A 9,956-nucleotide genomic window follows, 5' to 3' on the forward strand; every position below is an offset into this window, starting at 1 on the left:
AGCAAAATGAGAAAGTTTTTAATGCTATGAAAGATGCAGGTGGGCAGTTCTGGGTGGCAGAGGTGGCCCTGACAGAGCCGTGGAGATCTTGTCCACTGAGGTGTGCACAGGGAGCAACTGAAAAATGTGGTGAATGGGGATAGCATGCAAGATGACAGGGAAGCCCACAATCTCTGCAGTGTGAGTTTTGGACCCTTCAGGAAGGTAAAATGAACCAGAAGGGTCAGTGAGTTTTCAGATGACCAGGAGAAGATATTTGTTGGGGCTTCAAGGTTTTGTCTTTGATCAAAGGGTGTGAGATCATATGCATTTAAGTCATGTTTTGAGGGAGAGAGGTGGGTTTAGGACAAGCACATCCAGTCACTTCTGAAGTTGTTTTTCCACAGAAAATTTACAAAGAATATTCCCTTTCCTTCAGTCTGCCCTCATAGTCATCCTCCAAATCTGCTTTATTGCAAAGCAAAATGTCTTAAGCGTATCAATCCTGCCTCCTTCAGTGGAAGTGCCTGCCTATGGAAAATTACCCCCTCCACCTTGAGCTGTTGTAAACCATATAATGAAAAAAATCCCAAAAAATGTAGATAAAATTGCATTAGTTATTTTCTTATATTGGGGAAAGAGCAATGGAAATACCCAAGATATGTTAATTTCTAGGAAGAAAGAAAAAGAGAGACTAAGAGTGGCAAAGGAGATCTATAAATTTTCCATGCACATATAATTTAAATAGTAATATGGTGATAAATTAAATATAAAATACTTCTTATATTTAATTTCAGTACACATAAGAGGAAACATATTAAGTGTTGCTCCCCCTTTTCCCATACATTATGCCTCTCTTCACTCATCTCAAAAGAAGACATGCATGAATCTTTTATGTGACTAGAATAAAGGTTGTGGGATATTTTATTCAAGGAAAAGTCTATGAAAAGAAACCTAAAAGCATTGACATACCTCAAAAGGACATGTTGTTTAAGAAATGCCCTCATTATGTGTAATTCATTTCAAGCTGCAGAGCTGTGCATAGAGGTCTCTGCTTGAGCAGCCATAAAATCAGAGCCTCACTTAGATTGGAAGGGACATTCAGAGGTCCAATGTGTGGTGGTAGGAGGGCTGGAGTGAGAAAATGTCATACACTTACAGCACAGAAATGGAAATCACAGCACAGCTGTTGATCTTGTTCCTGGCATTTTAATAAGATGCTGCCAAGGCAGATCACAGCATCTTTCAGTAAGCTGAAAGAAGCTTTCACTAAAAGATGTTCAGCTGAGAAGTTCAGCGAGAGGCCAGAGTGAGAATAACCCAAACCCCAAATTCTTGGCTTCGTATTTCAACTTTACAAATTCTGACACCAAGCAAGAATACCTGGAATAAAGCAGTTTTAAAAGACCATTAAACCTTCATATCATGACAGCTGCAGAGACAAACAGTTACAAGACAGGGAAAGTGCTGGAGATGTGTGTGAGGGCCCAGGAAGGCGTGAGATGTTTCCCTAAAACCAGTCTCCATTGGTACATGGGGCAAGAGGTGAATAAAATGAATTGTGCTCTGAAGAATGTGCCAGACAGCAAGTGCTGGCTGGGTGCCCAGTGCGGGTTTCCTCTGCTCTGATCCCTGGGAGCATCACAGGTTGTCTCCCAGGGGAAGGAATGTGGATGCCAGGGCTAGTTCTGCTTTGGCAGCTGCTACCTCTCCCCATCCCCCCTTTAGTTTACATTTGAAATGTCTCTCAGATCTAGATCTGGGAAAAGTTATGACCTCCACAGTTACATGCCCATCTTCTACCCACTCCCAATACAGTAGTGAAGACAAAATAGAATTCCAATAGCAACAAATTCTACTTTAGAAGGTAGAGTCTGGCCAAATCTGGCATGTATTTGTCATAATAACGTGAATTTGCTTAATTCAGTCTTGTCATCACAGGTGGACATCACCCTCATAAGGTGATGGCAATGAGTTTTGGTATCAGATCTTCCACCTTCTTTCTCCTTGGGGGAATGTTAACTGTGTCTCCTGCTGCTGTGAACAAAACAGTGTAAATGACAAAGTGGCTGTTGGGTCCCCCAAACATTCTGTGACTCTGGGCTTACATCCCAAGGTGTCACACAGCCATGGGGCTCCTCGCAGTCAAGGGGGACTGGTAGACAGCAGCCCCTGCCTCCCCTATTCCCTCCCCAGAGACACTACTAAAGAACTAAAATTCAGGTGCAATTGCACTTTCTGGTTTCTTCTTTTTGCAAGGGAGGAAGATGTTTTCCTCATCAGTGGGTCAGCAGAGAAAGCTGTGGAGGAGAGAGTGAACCTCATTTGGACAGTGAGTGGCATCTCAATGCTAGTCCTCAAAACATGAAGCCTCTGTAGTGAGGAGTTAGCCACCTGTCCTCTGCAAATGCCTGCCTTAGGTGGGAGCGAACTGCCCTTTATAAGGCCTGTCTTGAGCCACTGATTTTTCACGGAGGTGATTATTTCAGCTGAAGTTTTGCATTTTGATTTTCGAAAGTTAGACAAGAGAAATCTCAGGGATAGGCTGAGTATGGGACAGGCACAGACATGGACACAACAGAAATACCAAGGATGACTGGACAGATATGGACAACATCTTAAAGTTCACAACTCTAGAATATATCCTGTCTTTCTATAACATAAGTTAAAATAGGTTACAGTATTCCTGTAACAGTAGCAGTGCAGGAATACTTTTTACTGACACTGACGCTGTTTGTTTGTTTGTTTGTTTGTTTAATTTCTGAAAAGATTACACTAGGCCCATGGGAAACTAGACTTTCTCAAAAGGATGCAAACATTCACAGTTTGATCTACTCAAAGAGAGATTCATCCTAAGATTTGAGAAAACATGAATAATCTTTTATCCAAGAGGCAGAGATAGAGTAGGAGGGAAGGTGGAGGAGCCTGTGTGACTATGGAGAGGGAGCAGGGCTCCAGCCATTCTGCCTGCCACGGCTGCCCACAGTGCCAATTGGCAGAGCTAGTCCTGCCAGGAATATGAGGGGAAACAGCCAGTTCTGTGTTCTCTGCAATCCCCATCAAATCCAACTCTCTGGCTTTTTCACAGAAGCTAAGAAACTGATGACAATGCAAAGAAACATCTTTGACATTGTAAAGAAATTACTTTGAAAGACATAGAAACAAGGAGATCACGTGTCCACAAGCCACCATAATACATGTGATTTGGTATCGCTGCTTGAGCTCACTCATAGCCCCAGCAAAGAAATCCATCCAGCACCCACAGTTGTCAGCAGGATTAAGGAGCCCAAGCATCTGCACATTTTCTGACTTAATCTTTTTGAGGTGTAGATGTGGATGGAGATGAAAGGTTATCTCTTGGTCTGAAAAGCAGACCTTTGTGCATGCATTCTTCTGAGATATACAGCACATCTCTTTTTCTTTTTTGATCAGACCAGCAGTTTCTGCACCTGATAGCTAGACCCCAGAGTCAAAATCTCTCATTTCCAGGAATGCAGGGCTTCATCACACATAATGATTATTTGGGAAGACAAACACCATGACTCCAAGTATCCCCTCTTTCTTTTTTTTTTTTTAATGTCCATATTTTATTGCTGAGTACCATGTGGGATATCCCTCTAGTCAGTTAGCATCAGCTATCTCATCTCAGTCCCTTCACAGAGTCTTGGCCACTGTCAGTACACTTGCTGAGAGGGGAGCATGAGCAAAAGAATTGGTATAAAATGTATGGGTTTTTTGCAAGTACTACTCAGCAACAACCAAAACATTGGTGTGTTATCAACACTCTTTTGGTCAAATCCGAAACACCATATGGACTGTTATGAAGAAAATTAACTCCATCCCAGCCAAAACTAGTGCACACAGAGAGGACATTTGTGATGCCTACAGTGCCCATTTATGGATAATCATTCACACTTCTGTTACCATCAGCCAGCACAAATTATCATTTGCAAGTTGCCCTCCTGCATTCTGTAATAGACAAGCAATGAAATTGCTCCATTGATTGCTCCTCTAATCTAAAAATGAAATTTAGTCAATGACAATGATATATAAACATTCTGCTTCCTTTGCAAACTTAGAATGGCCCTTGAGAAATTAATACTACCACATCTTCCTACCTTGACTGTCCTGAATAGTCATGAGGGAAGAGCTAGTATATGGATCTGGATTTGCTGTGCAGAAAGCCAGTCTGGACAGCTCAGCATTGGTTCATCGGGAGTACAGGCAAATTTACAGAATAAACCAAAACAGCTAGGAGGCCTTTAGGCTAGTCTTGTAGTAAGCATAAATTGTCCTGAAAACCAACACTCATCCCAGGTAAAAGGTCATGCATATTGGGAGCTGTCTGCCATCAGGTACAACTCATAAAGCCTTTTTGGAGAAAACATTCATACTTTACATCTCTTCTTGGAGCCAGGTAGGTGTTCATGCCATCACAGCACACCTATACCACAGGTAACTGGTGATAGGTGCCCCTGGGGTGAGGAGCAGCGAGCAGGTGGTAGCTCTGCAAATGCACATCTACTCCAGCTATGTTCACACTGGGAGCCCTTTGCTGATGAGTGAGCACCAATGATCTGCTGTGGTACACAGCTAGTGAGCTGCAGGTTTCCCTGGGTGCCAGATGGAGTCTTGAACTGGTATCAATCAAGTGCTTTCAGTTGAAGTACTTAGAAATTGAGTTCAGGCCATTTCACTGCCAGTTGGTTACTGACAATAGAGCTAAACAACCATCAGGGAAACAGGAGAGAAAATTATATTAATTACCCAGTTTTTGAGAGCTCCTGACAAAATATAATATTCTACAAAAGCCAGGAGGCAGAGGGGTGACATCTGGTGGAAGCACTACTGTAGATGGCAAAGTTAAGTAAAAGACTGAAAATTATATAATTTTGCTTAAGCAGCATTTTCTGTGTTTAATGTTTAAATCATTCCATTAACCATTTATTTTCAGCATAATATTTTGCTTGCTAAATGGTAAAGCTACCCAGCTAATCATGTATATATGTACAGTATAAAGATAACTGCACTTGGGCCTCAGATGCAGCCTCTGGCAAACACAAAGCCTCTGTTCAACCAATACAATGACAGAAGTCCTCACTGACTGAAATTGCAGCATGACCATGGGAGTTAGCAGGGATGTCCAGGAGTTCCTTGGTCCTCAGGTATGCTGGTCATTTACAGCCCCAGGTGAAGGCACAGTAGTGTTTGTGATATCCAGGCCCTGCAAGGTTTCCAGAAGAGGGAGAACTCTACACTTCATCCAGGATGGGATTCAGCTTATGTCTGAGACATTGAAATGTGGACCAGTGAGGTCTGGGCTCCACTTATTTCAGCTGCATCAAGATGAGAGGGAACATAGGTGCCTGATCCAGCCTCATATCCATAGTCCCAAACAACCCACACGACTGTGGGCAGTGGAGCCAGAGCATGATGTATCCCACTCTGCCAGGGAAACCAAATCTGTGACAGCCTCAGTTGCACCCCACGCTTCATCAACCTTATTGACTCCATCCACCATAATGCAGATCTCATACTTAGCTCACAGATATACGTGTATGTAGATATCTAGATGTAGTGGGTTTCTGTGGCTGGTTTTGGTAGCGGGGGGTGAGGCTACAGTGGTGACTTCTGTTAGAAGCTGCTAGAAGCTTCCCCTGTCCCATGGAGCCAATGCCAGCTGACTCCAGGATGGGCTTCCTGCCACTGGCCAAGGCCAAGCCAATTAGGAGTGGTAGTAGCGCCTCTGTGATAACATTTAAGAACAGAAGGTTGTTGTGCAGAAGAGTTCCAGCCAGGGAAGAGAGGAGTGAGAACATGGGAACAACAAAGTAGACACCAAGGTCAGCACAGAAGGAGGGGGAGGAGGTGCTCCAGGCACTAGAGCTGAGGTTCCCCTGCAGTGCAGACCATGGTGGAGCAGCTGTGCCCCTGCAGCCCATGGAGGACCATCGGGGTGCAGAGACCCACCTGCAGCCCATGGAGGAGCCCCTGCTGGAGCAAGTGGATGCATGAAGGAGGCTGTGACCCTGTGGAAAGCCCAAGATGGAGCAAGGTCCTGCCAGAGAGCTGAAGTCCATGGAGAGGGAAGCCCACACTGGAGCAGGTTTTTCCCAGGTAGGACTTGTGGCCCCTGTGGGGGACCCACAGTGGAGCAGCTCATTCGTGAAGGACTGCACCCCATGGAGAAGTGACCCACAGGACAGCAATTTGGGAAGAACTGCTGCCCAAGGGATGGACTCATGCTGGAGAGGTCCATCAAGGACTTTCTCCCGTGGGAGGGACCCCACGGGAGCAGGGGAAGGACTCCTCTCCCTGAGCAGCAGCAGAAACATCAACTGACTGTAAACCCCATTCCCCACCCCCCTGCAGAGCTGGGGGGGAGGAGGGAGAACATGGAAGGAGGGGTGGGGGGAAGGTGTTTTTGAGACTGTTTTATTTCTCACTCTTTGGCTTTTATCCTGTTAGTAATAAATTTAAGTGCTATCCCCACTTTGAGTCTGTTTTGCCAATGAAGGTAATCAATAACTGACCTCTCCCAGCTCTTATCTCTACTCATGAATCCTTAGCTGTTTTTTTTCTCTCTCCTCTGTCCAGTTGCAGAGAGAGAGTGAGAGAGTGGCTTTAGTGGGTACCTGGTATCCGGCCAGGGTCAACTCGCTACACTAGGTTTACATTTGTATTAATCTCATGTTGCATCCCACCCCCCCAAAGGCCCATGCAGTCAAAGACAACTAAGCCACTGACTTCCAGCTTAATTACAGAGCTGCATGCAAATTTAGGAGAGGATAACTGAAACAGCTTAACATAACACCATGATAAAGGATGGGGAAACTCTTCTTAGAGCTGTAAGGCTTCTTTATTTTGCCTCAAAATAAGAATAAATAAAGCAGTTTCTTTCTGCCTTGAGGACATCTAGAGGACTATGTCGCTTACTTTCTCCATTGCGTAGCATAAGCCAGATCATGATTGCTTCACCTGTCATTGGAATACCATGCATACAATGCATACTAACCTACTACCAGATGGTGCATGACCATCAGAGGACAACAGGATGACCTTTCTCCTTGGCTGACCTTGGTGATGCTCCTGCATTCATGCAGCAAAACTGCAATTGGTTTCCTCATTGAAAAGCTGCAGAAAAAAATGAAACAAAGCCAAACTGCTATGCTGAGGAGATGCCAGCATGGCCAGAACACTGTTGCCAAGTGAGTGTAAGTGATCCCAGCTGCAAAATATACTAGCTAGCTGTTAGATCATCATTTTAAAGTAGCCCCCCAATTCCATCTTGTGTATTAATATGTTCTGTGCTACCACTAAGTTGGAACCAGCCTAGTTAGCTTTTCCTTTGGCAGCCTATGTCCTTTCCTGCAAAGCCAGAACACAAATACAGTCTTCTGTGCTGTGCCTCATAGAAAAATAATAATTGAAATAGCTCCACCTTAAATGTTTGCTCCTAAAATTGGTGCCTCTCTCTACAAGTGTAAAGTAGGTAACTAAATGTTCTAGGACATGTGGCATGGTGACAGTCTAAATCAGGTGCTCTAATCACCAATTTGCTTATCCTTATGGATATTCAATCTAAGTGATTCAACATCCTGAAATGTGCCAGCTGTGAGTATGGGTGCCTTGCAGCTCTACAATACAGATTTATGAGGCATTTTGGTTTCCTTCTTGTATTATACCACCGGGTGTATAAGCACTGCCCTTGCTGGCTGCCCAGTCAGGATTCTGACACCACTTCCCCACTCACTCTTCCGCAGAACATGTATCACAGAAACGTGTCAGAGATCTGTCAGACTATACATGTAGTTCTGGATGCCTGAGCAGATGAAATTGGTGATAAACATGCAAAGCTCAACAAACTTCCAGTTTTTACACCAGGTAGCATCTGCTGATCTTTAAGCATCATCTACCTGTCCACCATATCCAGGGCATTTTGCTTCAGGCTTGTGTACATAAAAGGAGGAAAGCAGAGCCATCAGCAAATGTAACTACTCATGAAGGTGACAGTTCCCCTTCCCCTCTGGCTGGGGAGGAGATGAAAACTGTGAGGTTTGAAAGACCAGTTGCACCTGTTGCAGCACCTGACAGCATCCCCATGAGCTGTGCACATGTTCCCCTGGGCAAGGGGCAGGACTGCCTCTGGGCAGCAGTGAGACCATCTGACCAGCACAGGGGCAGGGTCAGCTACAGGAGAACTTATAGTTACCTGATTATACATCTTTTATCAGTTGTGGATTTCTGCTCAGCTACTGCTGAAAACTTCACTCTGAGTAAGAAATAAAAATTGTCAGTTATTCATATACTTGAGTGTACTCTCAGGTTTATTGGCTTCATTCAATGGTGAATAGACTTAATGGATGTTTTCCAAATGAATGGAACTTTAGGATAATTAAAAACTCCAAAGGGAAGAACGTTAACAATGGTATCGTGGTTGTTTAGAACAGACTAGTTAGATACAGACTAATACTTGCACGAGGCTGTATTTGTCATCCAGAACATAAAACTGATATGTGGCATGAAAGTCACAGTATTTGAACAGTTCAGTCCTTTCTGCAGCATCAATAAATATTTTGAAAGTTATGTATTGAAAAATATGGTGTCATCCTCTAAATTATGAGAATGCATTTCAAATATTGCAGTTGAGGATTTTTTAAAATTATTTTTGGCTAGAATTTATAAAAAAAAGCAAAAATTAAAATGCCGAGGATGCCCCTTATCTCCAGGAACTGAGATTTTAGAAGAACACAAAATATTAAAAAAAATTTGAAAAATTTGGGTGATCTGGCAGAGTACAGGTAGAACACTATATAAACAGACAGATAAAACTGTACTAACTTAGTCAGGGTAAGAAAAATGCTGTTTTGACATAATAAGAAATTAAAATAAATTGCACAAAGCAGTTGAAAATCTTTTCTTTAAGGCTGCCATATCCCTCTCACATCCTGAAAACGTAGAAATGAGGTAATCTATTATCTCCCCACTCACTGTGACATCAGTTTCCAGTCCCTACCACCAGCTCCAGCATCCCACACGTCTCCCTGTCAGCCTTTTACTGCCCTCAGACACTTCTCTCTTGACATTTCTTGTTAACAGTCAATTTATTACATAGCTGCCATGGACATTTGTGCTGAAATACCAGTTTCTGCTAGAAGAGATTGGGGGTTCAAGTTTGATCTCCTGCTCTACAGTAGCCTGGTAGCTTCCACAAGGACCTCCCAGGATCAGACACTGCCAAATCCAAGGATTTTGTGGAGCAAAAGCTGCCTGAATAACATGACATCTCCCTCTGGGAAGCTTCCTTCTGGTCAGCAGTGCACAGGAAAGGCCTTTTGGTGTCATTCCACCTGGCACATTATTTCTGCATCAGTTGAATGGATTCATAAAGTCACAAATGCAGTTTTTGTGTGACTTGAGGCTTAAGACCAGGAAAGAGAAGCTCCCAGCCTGGGGTTTTGAATCTGTAAGCACTAATAGCAGCACATCTCCTCCATTGTATGTCTAGGTGAGGGTAAGTGCTGATATCTTACACTTTAATTAAAGTCAAAGTCCCAGAAGACTTAAGCAGCAAGTTCTGACCCACTTTTCTTCTGAGAACACTAAAGAGCTACTTTGAAGACTTACTTGCACTTGGCCTGCCACGTGCCTACAGCTGTTTCTCTGCAAGGAAATCTGCCTGACTGAATTTTTCCCAGCAGGTAAATCAGAAAGTGAATACCAGAGACTGGACACACAGATGCAGATTTCTTCCTAGAGCTATGGCTGTTTAGGAGTAGAGAGGCCACTCATGTGGTCTCTGATCTAGAACCTTTGTTGATGAAACCCCAAATTTCTGAGACTGGCTCTCTCGCCAGGGGTGGTTCCTGGAAGCATTCAGGAGAGGGTGGCGAAAACATGTCCAGGAATGGAGAAAACCTGAACTGGGATGTGACTTTGGTGGCAGAGTGTTCACTGCCTGGCCACCCACCTGTTCA

This window comes from Manacus candei, unplaced genomic scaffold, assembly GCF_025592945.1.
Source record: "Manacus candei isolate 608988 ecotype Guabito, Panama unplaced genomic scaffold, ASM2559294v1 h1tg000056l, whole genome shotgun sequence".
Lineage (NCBI taxonomy): Eukaryota > Metazoa > Chordata > Aves > Passeriformes > Pipridae > Manacus > Manacus candei.